General features: G+C 38.9%; 1 protein-coding gene across 2 annotated transcripts in view; it reads left to right on the top strand.

Annotated features, from left to right (window-relative positions):
- The first annotated feature begins 383 nt into the window (after positions 1-383).
- camkvl (CaM kinase-like vesicle-associated, like) overlaps positions 384-19,325 on the top strand; it is a 37,438-nt gene continuing 18,496 nt past the window's right edge. Inside the window, exon 1 of one of the 2 annotated variants that reach the window (XM_053643668.1) lies at positions 384-856. The gene's annotated coding sequence lies outside the window, so the exon portion shown is untranslated. The remainder of the gene's footprint in view (positions 857-19,325) is intronic. The other variant, XM_053643671.1, reaches the window with a different exon arrangement.

Genomic DNA, 19,325 nt, shown 5'->3' with positions numbered 1-19,325 from the left:
GACATTTATCCACCTGCAGTAAAAAGAGAACACACACACACACACACACACACACACACACACACACACACACACACACACACACACACACACTGAAGACTTCTTTATCACTGGAGCTAAATAATCCTCTGCCTACACACCAACATTAACTCTAAGAGAAACCTTGCACCCAAAAAATTATTCAGAAAAAGCACGATGCCTTATGGGGACCAGAATACCTCCATTGGGTCAATATTCCCATGTATTATCATTCTGGGGACATTTCGTCATCACAGAGTCGAAAACCTGTGCGTGCTGAAATACAGACACACAAGTTTGTCTTAACATGCTTGTGAGGACCTTTCACTGAAATTATTATTAATGCAACTAATTAACGCTATGCTACACCTAAATCTAACCCAAACCTTAACCTTGGTAACCAAAATGAAACATTTGGGCTCTTTTATTTATTTCGTTAGTTAAATAAAGGTTTATGTAAAACAAACTGACAAACAAAACTCATGGGGACCAGCCAAATGTCCCTACAATGCCAAAACTGTCCGATACTTCTAACCATGTAGGGACACGTGGGCATAATTCTAAATAAAACACACACACACAGAGAGAGAGAGTGTGAGAGAGATAAAAGCAGAGATTATTTCTCAGGGCGGGCGGGGTTCTCAGAGTCGTCGCGCGCTCATAGGCGTGTCAAATCGCGAGCATCTTCACGCATTAGCTTCAGCGTTTCACCTCTCGGTAGGCTGTAAAAACTACGGGGAAACAATAAGGGATTCTAGGACTGTCGTCAAAGTTTGCTTTGGCTCTTCAAACCCGTGAACGGACCTCTGTGTTCAGCCAGTGTCAGCGAGCGGAGCAGGTAAATCAAGTTTCCGGTGTTGAGTGGAGCGCGTGCTGGAATCCGTCACCAGGTGATATTGTTTGTCCGTTATAACGGCGTTTGCCTGTAAACAGCGAGACTACAAGCAAACCAAAGCAAACAGCTCGTCCCTGAAAACACGCAGCTTTTCAATTAGGGAATTATGATGTTCAGGATGTTCATTATACTCGACTTAATCGCTGCTGTGACAGCACTTTCATGTCAACCTTGTCCATTATTATTATTATTATTATTATTATTATTATTATTATTATTATTGTTTAAAAACGAGCAGGCATTAAAAATCCACACACTTTTAAAAAGCCATAGTTTTCAATGCGTCCTCAGACTGTAGGAAATTAGTCATTAGCAGTACTGTATTTGTGTTGCACACTTGTCCTAATGAATGATGATTTTGATGGATAGTTATTTGGTTATTTTGAGATTTTGCTCTGTACACGGAGGCAGGGTGGTACAGTGGGTAATGTTGCTGGTTCGATCCTCTAGCTCGGGTGACTGTCGGTGCGGAGTTTCACATGGCCTCATCGTGTGAGTTTTCTCTCCAGATTCTGAGTCCCACCTAAAAACATGCCTAGGTGTAAATGTATGTGTGTGTGTGTGTGTGTGTGTGTGTGTGTGTGTGTGCTTGGTGTCCTGTGGTGTCCAATCCAGGATGCATACTCCCCTCACTCCCAGTGTTCCCAGTGTTGGGCTCTGTATCCGCCGTGACCCTGACCTTGTAGAACATACACAAGAATGCTCTTTTTAAAAATTTTTTATTTTTTCTTTTATCATGATTTATTTTTTCAACGACCGGCACTCCTAATGCTTTACCATAATGCACCATCTGTGCCTAAACAGTTAGTGATGACATTACATTTCCAATTTTCCATGTTTACAACTTAAAGCATTACATTTGCATGTCCTTGTCAGTTTCTTTCCTTAAGCACGGATTTATGGGAGTATGTATTTTTTAAATAAGAGTACTCACAATCCATCTATGTTGTGCTTACAGTGCAATGCCACGCTCAATGCTACATTAACTGCATGTAAATACTTTGTCTAATGAGGAACATTGTGTTTGGTGTCATCCATATGATCTTAACAAACAAAATGACATAAATCTGGCATTAATTAATTGTCTGGATTAAACATTGCATTAAATAGATGATCATGCATCTTTAAATGATCTGGAGACATAATAGGGGTCTAATATATGTGTGTGTGTGTGTGTGTGTGTGTGTGTGTGTAATATAAATATATAAATATAAATATATATATATATATATATATATATATATATATATATATATATATATATATATATATATATATATAAAAAAATATATTAGTAAAAACCATATATATCTTTATTAATATTATTGCTAACCTACACATTCCACACTGAACCACAGGGTTCTGCGGCTTTGCTGAGCCCAGAACAGCACATGAATCCCTAATCCAAAAACCGGAACTTGTGTTTCATAACCTGAAAATAATGCTTAGGGTTGCAATGACACAATACAGGAGCAGCGATGTTACAACTTGCAGTCTTTTTTGATTAAACATGAACCTGCGACATTGTGTTTGGAAATAAACCAGTGACCTAGTACAATAGCACAGTGTCTATGCTGAGAAGGTGTGATCGTTTTCGTAACCTTCTGCATTTATGGGAATCTTCTAGACGTGCTATCCACGGGGCATAGCTGCATAACACATGCTACTGAATGCGTCCGTGCACCTTGATAAGAAAATGCTGCTCTTCACACTCCTGACAGTTTGAGAAGTGTTTCTGAGAGTGTGAGATGCACCAACAGGTGAGCTGTGATCTCGACTCTCACGCTTCCCCTCAACACATCTAAGTATGATGCAGGATTTCCCAGCACTCTTTCATTTAGACGTGCCGCATCTACAAATCAAGATGCACTGTGAGAGGTTAACAGCTGTGATCGGTGTCATTGCTGAAATGTGCCAAAGCCAGTACAGCATGTAAGGCACCACATGTGACGCAGCAGATTTGCAGAAATATAAAAACAAACAAATGAAAAGTGAGATGATGGGTTTGCACAGTCGCAACATTGCAACATTTCGATTTATTTGTTTATTTATCTGGCAGGCGCTTTTATCCAAAGTGAGGAGGAATATGTTCCAAGCTTCAGGCTGTTAAAGGAGATGATACAAAGTGCTATAGAACTCCATTTCCAACTTTTTTTTTTTTCAGAAACATGTGCAAGATGGTTATAGAAGGAGAAAAGCGATATAAATAAGCACAAGGGTTGGCGTAAGAGCTGATACTGTACAAACACTCACATCGCAGTCAGACTACAAACAATACAGATCACATATCTCAAAACATAAAATAATAAACACCTACAGTAAATATACACTTATAGGAAAAAAAGCTGTAATTCTTTTTTTCCCCTTCGATTTAACTTGCTATGGAAGGCTGAAGCTGCTCCTATGTACTGTAGAACCCTACAACAGACTGGTTTCTTTTTTAGAAGAGCTTCCAAGTAGATCCTCTTTACAAAGCTACAAACAGTTGTTCTTAGTTCTGCTCTCAGTGCTTCTATGCCTGGTTCTAGATATCAGATAAACCAAGGGTTTATTCAGCTTGTCCCTCTGGAGGAACACTTAAAGGTTCAATATAGAACCCTATATCAGGAAGCAAAGAGGCCTTAACTATTCATGGAACCCTATTTTCTAAGATATATAGTACAGTATATATCGAATTATACCTATTCAAAGAACACACTGAAGGATCTAAAGATATTTTGCTCTTTGCACCTTAAATGGTTCTTCATAATCCTAGAGGACAAATTATTGAACTCATGATAGCCATGCACTTGTTGAGTAGCTGTCTTATAAACCGCATTAAAAAAAACAAATTATTCTAGAACCAAGGGTTGCTTGGCTTGTCTCCCTCAAGGATTCTATGTAGAACCCTACAGTAGAGTTTTTCTCCATCACAGGGTTCAAAGTATAACCCATATGAGAAGCTATATAGCCCAAGAACCCTTGCAGTATCCTTTTCAAAAGTGTGTATATACATGCGCAGGCATCTTTGATTAACTTTGTAATATCGCATTTGCAATTGTGCGGTTATACTATCTAGCTCACTAGCTAGCTCACATCGATGTGTACGTTCCCGTTAAAGGTGCTTCTGGTAAAATTGGCGTCCCTTCTTCCTTTTCATCTTCGTCTGACGAGCTTTCACATTTTAATTCAAAAGTTATATTTCCAAAGAGTATCGTTTGCCCTGCCTGCTGACGATGTCGCCAACACTACTGTAGTAACCGTTTTGAACTAGGAAGTGTAATTTTACGTGGCGAACGCTGACGAGCGGAGTGATGTCCCAGTGCGGTTACAGGAAATAAAAGCATTCTTGGAACGGCGCTCGACCCATCAAATTAGTGGACTAGAACTAACTTGTATAAGTTACTTTGTTACATCAATAAGGTCCTAAGTGCAACATTTTCCAAAGGGGTTCTATGTGTTATTTTATTGTAGGGTTCTAGAGAGGATTCTGCCTTGGTTCTGCCAGAGGCACAAACCAAAGAGTGCTAAATGTAAGCCTTTGTTTTTTTAACTTTAAAGAATTTAATTATCAGATTGAAATATGAGCGAATACATAGTTACCACAAAGGTGACTGCAAGGTTATAGAGAACACATTATGACTTATGCAGTCCTAAGCCTTGAGGTGTTTCTACATCAATTTTCGAGTGTGCTCTAAAGGGAGTCAGTGGGGTGAGATGAAGAAGGACATCATATGTGCGTTTTGGATGATTGAAGACCTGACATGTTGCCTAATGTGCCATCTTTGTTATTAGGGTAAGATAAATAGGTGAAAGACTTGCATGGGCTTAAATGTTGTCATTGGTGTTGTGTTGCTGGGAATATGGATGGGGAAAAAAATGAAAAAGCAAAGCGAAAAGGAACGATGACTTCATCCTTCCTAGAGAAACCACTGTTTCAGTAAATACTGTGTTTGAGTATATGGTCAAGTCAGATTTTTTTCCCTGATCCCAGTTTCTCCTGCTGCACTTAATGTAATTTTACAATTTGCACATTCTGTCCATTACATAAACAGACCTTACATGCCCCAGGCCAGCTCACACCCTACATGCTACTACTTCCATTTACTCCACTTAAGTCCTTTATAAAGAAATGTTTATCCTTAATCTGAAGTCCATTTCAGGTCCATTTTTAGAGTATGGAAACATTTTATTTAGAGACAAAAAGGTAAGCAGTAAGTTAAAGAAGTTAAAGAATAACATTATTGGCTGTGTACATTGATATACCGGTATTTAGAAATATGATGACACTCATTTGAAAGACACTGGTAAACATTGTTTTCACCTACTGGAGGATGGCAATTAAGACATTACATTCTGAAAAAAATCAGAGGTGTGACAGCTATCATACAACAGCTACCAACTAGGGAGGGTGAAGGTTAACACGTGCTCATTCTGTATCACGTGGCAGTGTAACACGCTTGGAGGAAAGTGCTGTCTACCCTCTTCCGCATACATGAGTTCACGGATGCACATGATTGGTTAGTGTTGCTGTGATTGACAAAGGAGGGATAGTACGCCGTCCCTTCCACCCAGTCAGCACAGACATTTGGACTCCTGGTCACTGTTCACTGTGGCATTATTGGGATTTGAATTGGGATTCAATCTCTGGATAGGGTGAAAGCTTTATATGTGTTTTAGTAAGAAATAACACACAACAGACTGTGCTGTTACACGAATGTAATGCACTCGGTCGGGGTGTGGGGCGATTATGCGGCACAACTTCAAGTCCTTCTGACCAGAACAGATTCGAGCATTCAAATAAACTGTCATATAAAAGGAAAATATTACCCCTAGCAAGTTCAAAACAAATAATCACCAGCAAAATGAAAAGTTATTAAATATACCACAAAAAATAATAATAAATTTAGTGTGACATGTATAGTGTATATATAACTCAAATATAGAAAATTCATATTCAAATACTTGTCAGCATCCAAGCACCATAGAAGCATAAATAACTACTAGGATTTATGTGTTCGGATCTATTTATATAAAATGACAAAGTTGTCAACAAAATTGCATCGGCCACATTAATTTGTAACCTAGACATCACATTAATATGCTGCACAGTGTTTAGAGTGGGAAAAGGAGGTGTGGTGCAGACTCAAAATCCGCTACAAAAGAGAGCTACAAAATCTGGTCAAATATTTATCTCCCAACATCAAACGCACTGTTTAGAGCCAAGATCTAATGATGTTATTAATCATGAATCAGTCTGCTATGAAGAAACGCATCACTCTAAAACTTCTGTTTCCCTTCAATAGATTTTTTTCCCCTCTTATTGACAGTTGAACTGGGGATTATGAAAGCCTTTTCCATGTGTGGTAAACTTTATACCCAATGATTATTAACATAAAAACAGTTATACATTCTGCTTTTGTGTCCTGTAGAGATGTGTTAAGAGGGAAGCGAGTCCACTGGATTACTGTATACGCACAGTCACAGACGCACACACACAAACAACAACTGGGTGCTAGACGTAAAACTGAGCTTTGGGCCACCTTTACCATGCATGTGGGAGACTGAGAATGTGGCTGAGAGACAAGAACATCAGTTGCTGGATGAGACATGCTACATATTGTCTCAATTTCACTATAGATGATGATGATGTTAGTCTGAGGCTCTTGGGACTCTACTCTCTTTACAGTTTCCTCTGTATGTGCCAATTTGTATACATAAAACATTTATTCAGCAGACTGTGCACTACAATATGGTTTTTAATCCAAACAGTTTTATCACCTGTGGGTGCAGGGAGATGATATTGAGTCTTTATTGGTCACATATATATTACAGCACAGTGAAAACATGCCAGGAACTTGGGGTCAGGGCGCAGGGTCAGCCATGCTCAAGCCGGGGCTTGTACCCATGACCTTCCAATCAGTAACCCAGAGCCTGACAGTGCTGGGGCTTGAACCCCTGACCTTCTGATCAGTAACCCAGAGCCTGGCAGTGCTGGGGCTTGAACCCCTAACCCCTAAGCCAACACTGCCACCAAAACTCATTACAAACAGTAACCTGAGCTTCGGATCGAACCAGGGCCCTGGAGCTAGGAAGAAGCAATGGTACCTGCTGCACCATGGAGCTGCCCGAAACTTAATTTTTTTTGAAAAGAAAGGAAAAGAAAACCAGTATACCATATTTTATATTAAAATGTGTGTAACATTGTTGCTTGTCTCCCTCATAGGGCTTTTGTAGATGCTATAAAAAGAAACCAATTGGGCCAATATTTTCAATTCTGCACGTCTCGACCGAAGACCAACGTTTACTAAAATATCAGAGTGTGCCCACTGTTCCAACACTCGTTTAAATGCCATCAAAAGGAGGATGGCATAGGCTTGCTCAAAACTCCTTGGACAGCATCAAATAAGGTGGTAACTCCTAAATGAAAAATGCTATTGGACAGACAAAATATCCTTATTTCCTCAATCTCATTTTGAAAAATGTTTCCCCAGATTAATTTTTTTATTGCACGTTGATTGATGACGCAAGCAGAACATAGCAATTTTTCATTTAATCATATCTTTAATCATTAGAGGATCTTCATTGTACAATCTGATCTGGAGAACACATGCTATCTCACAGTCTGTTATAGAATTTGGCCAAGATTTGATCTTACACATACAGTTAACAAGTAATAAACTTAAATGAATGCTGAATTCTCAATGTGTACAAGAGGCTTAATTTAACAAACTTAAATCACAATGTGAAAGCACCTGCACCTGGTATTGCTACATGGCCTATTGATTACAATCGAATATTGTGTCTGCTTACAAATGTTAGCAATATACAGTTTATCATATATGGATCAAAACTGATTTATTTAGTGTTACTAATTAAGTTTAAGTTTATCATGTACATCGGTCCACATAGGAAGATGTACACTATGTGTGTACACCTATTAGCAAACAGTGTATAGCACTGTGAAAGCAGTTATATGCATGGCTGTAGGGTTAAGCTCAATCTTTTGATAATTGAGTGACTGATTAGACCACTGCACTTGAATTCCTGATAACACTGATGTTTAATGCATTTACATTTGGCAGAAAACAGTTCAAGAACAGAGCTGGGCCCCAACACTGGGATTTGAACCTACAGCCATCCTCTCACTAGCTCACAGAATATTTTTACAAGGGGTTCTGTTAAGATTGCCCACAACTAATCCAGCAACCAAGCAGCAATCACGATTTACCAGCAACCAAGCAGCAATTACTGTGTAATTGTGAATACATAAATGGCCAAACTATGGTGTCTTAGGCTATCATTTGACCCCCCCCCCCCCCCGGCTTAAACACACACACGCACACAATTGCTTTCCGCTATTGCTTTTATTAACGAGTCTCTTGTAATATCAAGTAATAGATCTAAAAGACCCGATCTTTGGATCATTATAGCAACTTAGATCCTTTTAACAGCATCATTCGATTCAATCATATGAGAAATCATCGATCAGTCTTCCTTTTTACAAAACAAAAGAGAGAGAGAGAGAGAGAGAGAGAGAGAGAGAGAGAGAGCTGCAATTGTGATTTATGAGGCAGAGGTTCAGCTCGGCTTTTCCACGTCACAGTGAAAACTGGCACTCTTGCAATCTTTTGTGTGTTTTGTGATCGGTTGGAGCTCCCCATTGGACACGAAGCGTATTAAATACACGGACAAAAAAGAGGGTGCATGAATTAGTTATGAGGGCACTTCATCCCACATCTTCCCTTCCTTTGATAGAGGGGAGAGAGAGAGAGAGAGAGAGAGAGAGAGAGAGCATGACAGAGAACCAGGTGACAAGATGAAGTCTTGATCTTGCTGTATGATTTACCCACATCGACCTTGAAACATTCTGCAACTCTCTCTCTTTCTCTCTCTCTCTCTCTCTATCTCTCATATTCTTTCTTTCTCATTCTGTTTTCCTCACTCTGTTCTTCTCAGTTCGTCTCCTCCCAAATTTACTTATGGAGAAAGAAATCGAGAGCAGCTGGACTTGTATCCAGAAATCTCTAGAACTCACTTTTGTAACAAATTATGTACACCTTCCCATCAGAAAGCAAGCAGGGCAACAGGGCATCATAATGATCCCTATAAATACATTAAATTTATTCCTGATGTAATCTCTTGAAGCTTATGGGCTGTTCAGCAGTGAAAATCAATGTTCTGACTGGAGAGGGAAATGATTGATGATTTTAATATAACTGTCTGGTCAAACATGCATTTTATTGTAAGAAAGCTTTCTGTACCTGACACATGTTGTTGTTTCCCTTTTACAACTTTCTTTCAACCCTTGTTCACCTCTATTCTATGGTGTTTCTTTCAATATAATTTTCCCAGTCAATATAATTTCCTATGAAGAGCAGCAGAGGTTTGTGTCAACTCTTGTGACAGGATGTTCTTGTTCACGCTGCCATGCATGCATATTAGGGATGTAACAGAATATGAATATCCGGGATGAACAGTATGTGTTCTAAACAGATATAAATACAGATACGAATAGGCAGTGCACTGTTCTTTTTTTTCTTTTTTATTTATTTATTTATTTATTTATTTTAACAAAGCTTGCCAGAAAAGTTCACAGAGCATCTGGTTGAGACTAGAAGTGTGCACATGAGATTCGGCAGGATGCAACAAAAAAATTTGTCACATGAGTGTAAAGTTTTTACTTTCAGGAGAGTGGTTGGTTATGAAGCTTGTGGGCAAAGAAAGACCATGTACATTAACATGCAATGTATTTACAATCAGTCTGTACAGGAGTTGTTTTTTGTGATTGTTGCAGCCAAAATGCTTGATTATGCTGCAGATTTTTAAAAAATTTGCAATGCAAAGTTTTTTAATGTTTTTTTTTGTGGAAAATAGTTTTGCACGGACTTTCGCAATAATTTTTGTTGGTAAACGAGACCTTTTAGCTGTACTCATGTTCGACACACTTGAATTGAAGAGGACTTTGGCTGAATGCGTGTTGTGATGACATCACGTGATGCGTCTAGGCCCAAATCTGTGGAAAATCTGTGGTAATTTTGAAAAATGGCAAGCTCCTCTGAATATTGCGAATTTTGCTTGATTTCTGCGATCCTGAAGGCACTGTACAATATTCATTCATTCATTCCACTACTAGTTTGTTTCTATTTTCTGAAATCCAACTAAATTTGTTAGAAAATATTACAAGTAAGTATAAACAAAAATAATAACTGAACCAGCAGGATTAAAAAAAACAGGCCCATGCGCATCTCTAGGTAAAACTAATTATGAGCTAGACTGATGTAACTGAGGTTGAGGAACTGTCAGTGCTAGAATATACAGACCATGCTGACAGTTTTTTCCCCCCAGTGTGTCTGCGGGCATACCCATTGTGGTTTAGGCGACACCCACTTCGGGTTCAAATACAGAATATGAAAATATCTGGATACAGATATGGATATTTGGAGCACTAAACATTAATAGATCATGGAATTGTTTTCATCCTAATGCCTATCCTTATACTCTTGCAAGAACCACATGGCAATTCCTCTAAATGCTGTGCCTCTATGAGCTTAATTTTTTTTTCTTTTTCCAAATAACCAGACATTTTAACCAGACATTGTCTAAGCTGATGTTCCAGACTGCTGGATAGCTGAGACAATAGATTTGCAGCAGCATAAACAGGAGAGAAACTGCAGGGGTGTTATGTAACAAATTCAGTGTCAAATAAATAGCGTGTGAGGAAACGAGCAGAATCTGTTGTGCCTTTTCCTGACCTGGTTTTAGTATGTATCCCACCTCCTTAAACCTCCAAAACGTCACCTCTGAGCCCTTCATTCATGTAAGCAGCGTGCCGCCATCTGTGAACGAGCTGGCAAGATCTGTTCTCGTTCCTCCGAGTATAGCACTATAACGTGACAGAGTAAACTCCAGATCACATACAGTTTGCAGTGTGAGGATGTGACTGAAGCTCAGTTGGCAGCAGATCTGTATTTGGCTGCGCTGTGCACAATGTAAGATCCACGAAGATATGGTTTGTCAAGGTTAGTGTAGAAGAACTCAAGAGTCCTGCACAGAGCCCTGGACCACTGAACACTTTTGGGGTGACTTGGAACCGACTGTGCCCTCCTTGCCCGACATCAGTGCCTGATTTTTTTTCTGATTCTTGAAACACAGTGGTGCTTGAAAGTTTTCTACATTTCTGCATAAATATGACCTAAAACATAATAAGATTTTCACACAAATGCTAAAAGTAGATAAAGAGAATCCAATTAAACAAATGAGGCAAAAATATTATACTTGGTCATTTATTTATTGCAGAAAATGATCAAATCTTATATATCTGTGTTTGGGAAAAAGTATGTGAACCTTTGCTTTCAGTATCTGGTGTGATTATTTTCTCATTTCTAAGTCGCTTTGGATAAAAGCGCCTGCTAAATGAATAAATGTAAATGACAGCATTGTGCAGCAATAACTGTACTAAACGTTTCCAGTTACTTTTGATCAGTCCAGCACTTCAGTCCGTATTTCACATACTTTTGCCACTCACAGATATGTAATGTTGGATCATTTTCCTCAATAAATAAGTGACCAAGTATAATATTTTTGTCTCATTTGTTTAACTGGGTTCTCTTGGTCTACTTTTTTGATGAAAAAATCTGATGATGTTTTGGGTCATATTAATTCCGATATATAGAAAATTTTAAAGGGTTCACAAACTTTCAAGCACCACTATGTGATGGTTTTTATTTTATTTTTTATTTTACTGGAGACGAGGTCCACACATGATTTATGCCTTGTTTGTCAGATTTCTGTTCCTCAGACATTTCCATGGACAAATCCATGTTTTAAACATCTTGCTAATCCATTTTCACCAAGATTGTTGCCAAGATAGCCGCTGAGTGGACGGGCTTTACAATAATAACTTTACTAACAGAGCAATCTTGGATCAGATTGAGCTGTAAAATCCCATTGTATGATCAGATATCAAATTTCACACCCCCTATTGTTCTGCTCCATCCACGTCAGTGAAGACGCACTCATTTCTGACCACAAAAATAGCAACACAGTGAAAAGCATTGGCTTATGTCCAACCAAATTAGTAATAGAGCAGTGTTATATTTACATTTTTACATTGACGGCATTTGGCAGACGCCCTCATTCAGATCGAATTCCGTTTATCACAAGTTTATTTATATCACTGAGTTACACTCATGTCTACACAAATAGAGGATTTTTAGGCAATGTTTACAAGAACATATTGGCATTTGCCAAAAGAACAAACAAACAGAAATGTTATTTTTTCAAGTGAACAGGAATTCTATATCCAGAAAACTCATGCTAATATGAAGAACACATTCCAGACCATCTTCGGTTGACTTACGGGCTCTGGAGTGTCTGTTATCTTCTTTATATTTTCTGGCCTCAAGGGCCAGGATCTTGAAGGATGTGATCTGACTGGTTGTCCACCAATACACACATTTCCCTGCACAAATTTCCATGAGGGAAACAAGTGGACTTTTTTGGAGCAAGAGACTATAACTAGATTCATGCCTTCTGCATTTAAAAACTATTCCAGAGTTTTGCCTGAACCAGATAGTGGTGAATAAGACATACTTGTGTATTTGCCATCATACTTTGTGGTGGAAAGCATCAGTGGTTGATTCTCGAGTTCACAATGTTGTAGGGATAATCACCTTAGACCTTAGTCATCTTTATTGCTTATCAAACTCCTACGTTTCTTACTATTTCATTGCGCAACTTTCCATGTGCTATGACTGTGAGTGAGCCTCGTCCAAGATCACGCTCCGTCTAAACTTTCTTAAAGTGTATGATTTTATACGAAGACTATGTTGTGGTTAATGAACTTTTATAGGCCAAAAAGAGGAGAAAATGATATTCAGATTACTTGCGACTCAGCCATCATTATCCTCACATCAATGATTAGCTCTCTCTCCTCGTGGGAGAGGATTTCACCACTGTACGTTTTACAGTCTTTCTTTCATGTTCTTCTGCTTTTATTTTCTCCCTCTATCTCTTTCTCTTGTGGCTATCCTTCTCATGGTCCTTCTCCTTCTCTGTCTGAAGTCAGTGCCCTTGCAGCACTTCTCCCACCATTTCTTCCCCTAGAGGGAGTCATCCATGTCTATGAAGCAGCTTAACTTTGGACTAATGAAATTGCCTGTCTGTTTCTGTTAATGGTCCTCCTTAAAATGTGCCAGATAACAGACAGGATAGCAATAGTAGGAAAGGACTAAAAAAAGGGTATGCTTATTGATGTTGGGTTTAGAGGATGGTTTTTAGTTATCATGGTTTTAATTTAGTTTAGTTGAGTTATCAGAGTAGCCCTGAGACAGTATGCGTCCTTCTTGTTGCCTTAGAGAATTTACTGTAATATGTGTGTGTTTAAGAGATTTTATTTATTTATTTATTTATTTTTTTACATGACTGCATGGCATAATTCCAGAAGGCCAACTAGATTCCGGTTTGAAGCCTGGTCCCATTGGAGGGCCCTAAATATTTCATCGTTCTATTCCAGCCACAGCTAATTACCCAGTACAGTGTCAGGCCCTACAGTACAGAGCAGTCAGGAGAGGAGAGGGAGAAATAAAAAAGTGTAGTTTGAGAATCGTACATGTGTGAATCTGAAGCATTATAACACTGAAAACGGTGCAATCTCTGTGTAATTCCAGCATTGTGATCTCAGGTACATAACCGTCTGTAAAAATGATGCAACATTGCCATTCTTTCAGCAATGTTGCATCATTTATGTTTATGGTCATATCAGATCAGTTTAGACGTACATTATCATCGGTGCTATAGCCAGTAATCACAGTAATCGTGGGAATTGGGGCCAGAGGTCATAACTAAGAGTTAAGATTCTCAAAGTGGGGTCCGATTTTCTTAACAATCCTAACGTAATTTTGTTACAGCGATGGAAATCTCATTCCACTAATAAAATTTAACTTAAAATACCTATAAATAACATAAAATGGAATCTCATCATCGTTTTAATATAAATGGGATCATTTCAATATAAATAGACAAAAAAATTATCGTACGTTTTGAAATAACGTGCCTGCATATTTTGTTTGTAAAATGAATAAATTATCATTATTATTTTTCAATAGTTAAAGCATTTCAGACTGTAAAAAGTTTGCAAACCCCCTGGCATAGACTATAGAGGCCTGTTCCAAGCGTGAGGTTACAGTCTCTCAGCTTTATTCTTATCAGGTTCTTTCCACCTCATTTTTTATCCTGTCCTTTCCTCTGTACTCATTTACTCTTGAACCCATTGTCATTTTCTGTTCTCTCTCTCTCTCTCTCTCTCTCTCTCTTTCCTTGTCTCTTGCTCTCTCAGGAGCTTGGGTGACCTAATTCTCATCAGAAGGCTTGCACATACTTGCAGAGTGCCACATGCTCACTGTACACTTCCCAAGCTTCACAGCATTGCCCTTCAACCACTTTGTTCACAAAGAATCTCCTGCTTTAATACTGTTTAATACTGACGCTGTTATCTCTTTGGAGAGCTTGGAGGTGATCCTTTTATGATTTGCGTTGTAATTTAGTACGTAGGCCCAAGGGAGTCGAATGAAGAACGGGGTTAAGACTTAATGAATTGTGTAGTGCGGTGGAGACCCTGTGCTGAAGTGGCAGTATATTTAATTGCACCTGAGGTTACAGGTACAGTTTAGCACCGCATGTAGTTTGCCTCAACTGGACAACAACCCCACGATTCACCACACTGTGACAAAGGATTCTGCATGCTGGATAGTCTCTTTGACATCCAGGATATTCGTGATCATGTGAAACATGGTCCTGAATGAACTAGGATATTTTTGGTGAAGCCTATATTTTTCATAAAGCTGTTTCCTTTTATTTGCAATTAAAGCTTCAATGCCATGTCTTTGTTTATTGAGATTTGCATCTAAAAATAGAGGCCTTTGCTATTACGGTTTGATTGCTCAGGTTAATGTGTGATGCTTCACATGGATGGATTAGAAACAGGAAAGCGCGTGTAACAAAAGAGTGCTGCAGAAATGAACAATGGTGGAAAAGATCAAAGCAGCCTTATGCAAAAGTGAAAATAAGCAAATTTCTGTTCTGTGTCAGTGATGCTTGATTTAAATATTAAACTAAAAGAATAAATTTAAAGTGAAAAGCAGCTCAATAAGGAATGGGGTTGTTTTTTTTTAAACAGAATTTTGAGTAGTCCTTGAGTTTGTATATACGGGATATACATATCATATATATGGTGTGCGTGTGTGTGCGTGCTTCTGTTTGTGTGTGTTTGCATGTGTGTTGAAAGAGATGCCTCTTGGCTTGCCTTTTGCCTTGTGAGATCTGACAGGTGTTCATGATTTAATGATCTTTGTTGACACACATTTATGCCAAAAACGAAGAATCGGAGTCATCACTGCAGTCACCACATACCACATTGTGTGTGTGTGTGTGTATGTATTTATAGCTAAATTTGTGCCTGTTTCCTTTCAAACTTATGACCCTGAACCATTATATTTTGACGAATCTGTTTAATTATTCCCCATGACAAGTACGACATGCTTTTTCGCCCGTCTGTCACTCCTAATTTATCGACTGCCAAGCGGATTTTTCAGCCTTCTTCTGATGTGACTGCAGGAGTGTAACATTACAAAGAGCTTCCCCAAAGGTGATATGCAAATGGATAATCAGTATCATAAACTCTTACCACCATTATGAATATATTAATCAAAAATTAGAATGGCTGATGTGAAGATATCAAATCCAACACTGTATTTATCAGTCAAAGGAATTTTGAAATTAGATCATTTACATAATTTTTCTTCTTACCTCAAACATAATTGATTAATCAAGAACAAGAGTGTCAGTAGGGATTTTCCACAGTAGACAAGCTTACGCTGCCCTTCAAATGATCCCCACGTTCCCCTACTTTACGACACTGTTGGCCAAGACCAAAGTTTGTTTCTTTCTTTGCACACTGGAACTACAAGATGAAAGTAGCTAATGGAAGTCTAAACGATTTCATTTTTGGCCAAGCAATTTCTTTAAGGTCTTTTAATATTAATGATGAAGGATGTGGGTATGGGTTAATGAAGTAAAAGTCACCTAAGGATGAAGCATGACACCTACCTTTCTTCATTTAATCCAGACTATTAATCCACTTATCTGTACACAGATGATGTGTGGGAGCAGTTTTAATTTCAGCCCAAACCCTCTAAATACTGACACGCAAAGCGCCAAACATTAGACTTTCATATCATCAGTGACAGGGCAGGAAAATTGTCTTTATTGTTTAACCTTTTGATATTTTGTTCAAAACATTCACAAAACCCCTATGAGTTCAACCATGACTTCCTGGTTCACAGGGGTATGAATGTGAGGTAACACATAGGCCGAATTCCCTTAGTCATTCATAACAATGGGTAAGACCAAGGAATATAGCTGTGATGTGCAGAAAAAGGTTGTTGAGCTTCACACAATTGGAAGTGGCTATAAGAAAATAGCACAAGCATTGAAAATGCCCATTTCCACCATCAGAGCAATAATTAAGAAGTTCCAGTCAAATGGAAATGTTATGAATCAACATGGAGAGGATGCGTGTCTATATCGTCTCAACACACTGTGAAGAGGACGGTTCGAGTGGCCAAAATATCTCCAAGGATCACAGCTGGAGAATTGCAGAGGTTAGTTGTGTCTTGGGATCAGAAAGTCGCCAAAACTATAATCCGAAGTCACCTACAACACCACAAGTTGTTTGGAAGGGTTTCAAAGCCTCTACTCTCATCCAGAAACAAACTCAAGCGGCTTCAGTGGAGGGCACTGTAAATGCTGCAACTGAAGGAAGATTGTAATTTATTATATATTAACAATATTTCAGTAATTAGCTAACAACGTTCGGTCACGATTTGCATTGTTAAAAAAATCCTGTTACTCTTGATTGTGCACACTAAAACAGCCCATGTTGCCCAAACCTGTGGAGCTGCTGTGTTTCAATTGTTCATTCATCTACTTCTTATGCATCAGTGATGCTGTATCAGTCTGTCTGTCTATCTGTCTGTCTGTGCGAGATTCTCTCTCTCTCTCTCTCTCTCTCTCTCTCTCTCTCTCTCTCTCTCTCTCTCTCTCTCTCTCTCTCTCTGTCAACAAGAACCCTGCCATTATGCCCCCAGAAACACTGCAAGAAAACCTAGAGGTGTAAATGGCAGAACTGTTGTCAGCTCTGGCTCTGACAGTTCCTCAACCTCAGCTACATTACTCCAGTTTATTAGTTAAAATGTGCACAGGACACAGGTTTTTTTTTTCCTTTTCTCTCTCTCTCCAAAATCCTGCTCGCACAGTTTGTTTTATTGCATCTACTGTCAGCATTTTCTAGCAAATTTAGTTGGTTCTATTTCCCAAAATATGAACAATTTAGCACGCTCATTGAAACCACAATGGCCATACACTTACCAGTCCCTCCAGGATTTTGGGATTTTGCGCTAGCAGAAATGATAACAAAGTCAAGGAAACTCTGCAATATTTGCAGGTGCTTTTCCGCAGATTTTCTGTAGATTTGGGCCGAGACATGTCATGCGACCTCATCACAACACGCATTCAGTCAAAGGCCTCTTCGATTCATGTGCGTCGAACATGAGTACAGCTAAAAGGTCTCATTTACCAACAAACATCACTGTTGAAAGACCATGCCAAATAATTTTGTGCAATTGCAATTTCGACAATTCAAGTAGTTTTCTGCAAAAAAGCACAAAAATCTCTGCAAATTGCATCACAAGTTTTGAAAAAAGCCACAGCAAAATCAAGCATTTTTCACCACAACAATCACACAAAAACTCAGCAAAATCCTGTATGGACTGAGTTAAGGATGAATTAATTAATGAAAAGCTGCACAAATATAAAAATGTTCCCCCTTTCACAACTTTTTAGTTGTGTCCCGTGGGATCCAAGTCCAGATTCATACTTCTAGGTTCAAGCAGATGCTCTGAGCTTCTGGCAAGCTTTCTAAAAAAAATCAAATAAAAATAATGGTGTGCCTCCTATTTGTATTTGTTTAGAACACATTAACTGTTCATTCCAAATAAGATTTGTTTTTTAGGTACATCCCTAATCAGTGGCAATTGTACATCATATTCCTATAATAATCATATAATCAGTCATAATTATTGGCACCATCATTATAAAGTACACATCAACTCAACATTGTGATTATTATATGCCAAATCATGTTCACACCAATTCAGTTAAGGCGCGTTAATCCCAAGAAAATTCAAACAACTGGTCTTGAGGGTGGTTTTGCCTTTAATGCTTGGCTCAAACGATGCCGTATTCACAGGCTCTTCAGGGGTTCTGAGCTTCCTAAAAGAATTCTCTCTGATGGAGAAATGCATTGTGGTAGGGTTGTAGATATAATCTTTAAGTGCTTTGTTTAACAATGAGACAGAACCTATTTCATTCACGTGTAAACTCGAAGCATTATGTGTAAATCAGACAATCATGTGGCAGTATCACAATGTCTAAAATCATGCAGATACAGACTTTAGAGCCATTAGGCAAACATACAGGACAGAATCTCAGGGTGTGTTGATGCAACATATTTACAGCACCACCCTGGTTGCATAGTGTTTATGGACAGCTGTTGTCCCTCTCACTGTCGATTGATTTCTGCTCCCTGTTCTCCTCAGGTAGCAAACAGCTTTATCTCTAGTACTCACACACTAAAAGCTACATGTATAAACTCCTGTACCACATTGTCTCTCTGAGAGATGGAACTAAATCTCTTCCTGTCGAGAATGGAAAAAAGGTAATGATGTGGATTTCCTATATGGCTTCGGCAGCCATGAGACCCCGGAGACCTCATTTAGACCCAGAGATAAACGGCAGCCGGGACACTGGAGGTCGGGTGAAAAGTAGCAGGCCTGCTGTAGGATGGTTTCATAATAAGCTGCAGTGCTCCTCAGCTGCCATTTACAACTGTTATTAGGGACTAGAGACAGGTTCTGTCGTGCCAACATATCTCCTGAATAGGGGTAAAGGGAAAAGGCCTCATTAGAGCACACTGAACTGGGCAGTAGGACACGGGATTTGTGTGACACTCGGCTCTAGCTGTAGGGTGTATAATAAAGAACTTCTTATTGCACTGATGGAGGTGTTATTCACAGCTCTTGTGCGCTATAAGAGCCAAGTACAAGTTCAGTGGTACTGTGATTCATCTGCGAGACTTCATTTGCACTTCCTTTTCTGCAGCATTTTAAAATATGCTCCTAATTTCTCAGCCATAACACTAGGGTGCTTGCCTTTCTGAATTTGCATCACTGGACTCAGCAACATTGGCTTATTAAAAAGGGATGTGTCTATTGTTTTCTGGTCTGAGAATAGCCTGCTGTCAGAGCGGTGATGAGAGATGCAGTGGTTAGAATCGGGTGAATCATTCATAAATGTGGTGAGAAGAAGAAAAGCA

This window comes from Ictalurus furcatus, chromosome 15, assembly GCF_023375685.1.
Source record: "Ictalurus furcatus strain D&B chromosome 15, Billie_1.0, whole genome shotgun sequence".
NCBI lineage: Eukaryota > Metazoa > Chordata > Actinopteri > Siluriformes > Ictaluridae > Ictalurus > Ictalurus furcatus.
Note: the sequence above shows the minus strand (reverse complement) of the source record. Positions and strands in the feature narration are given on the sequence as shown.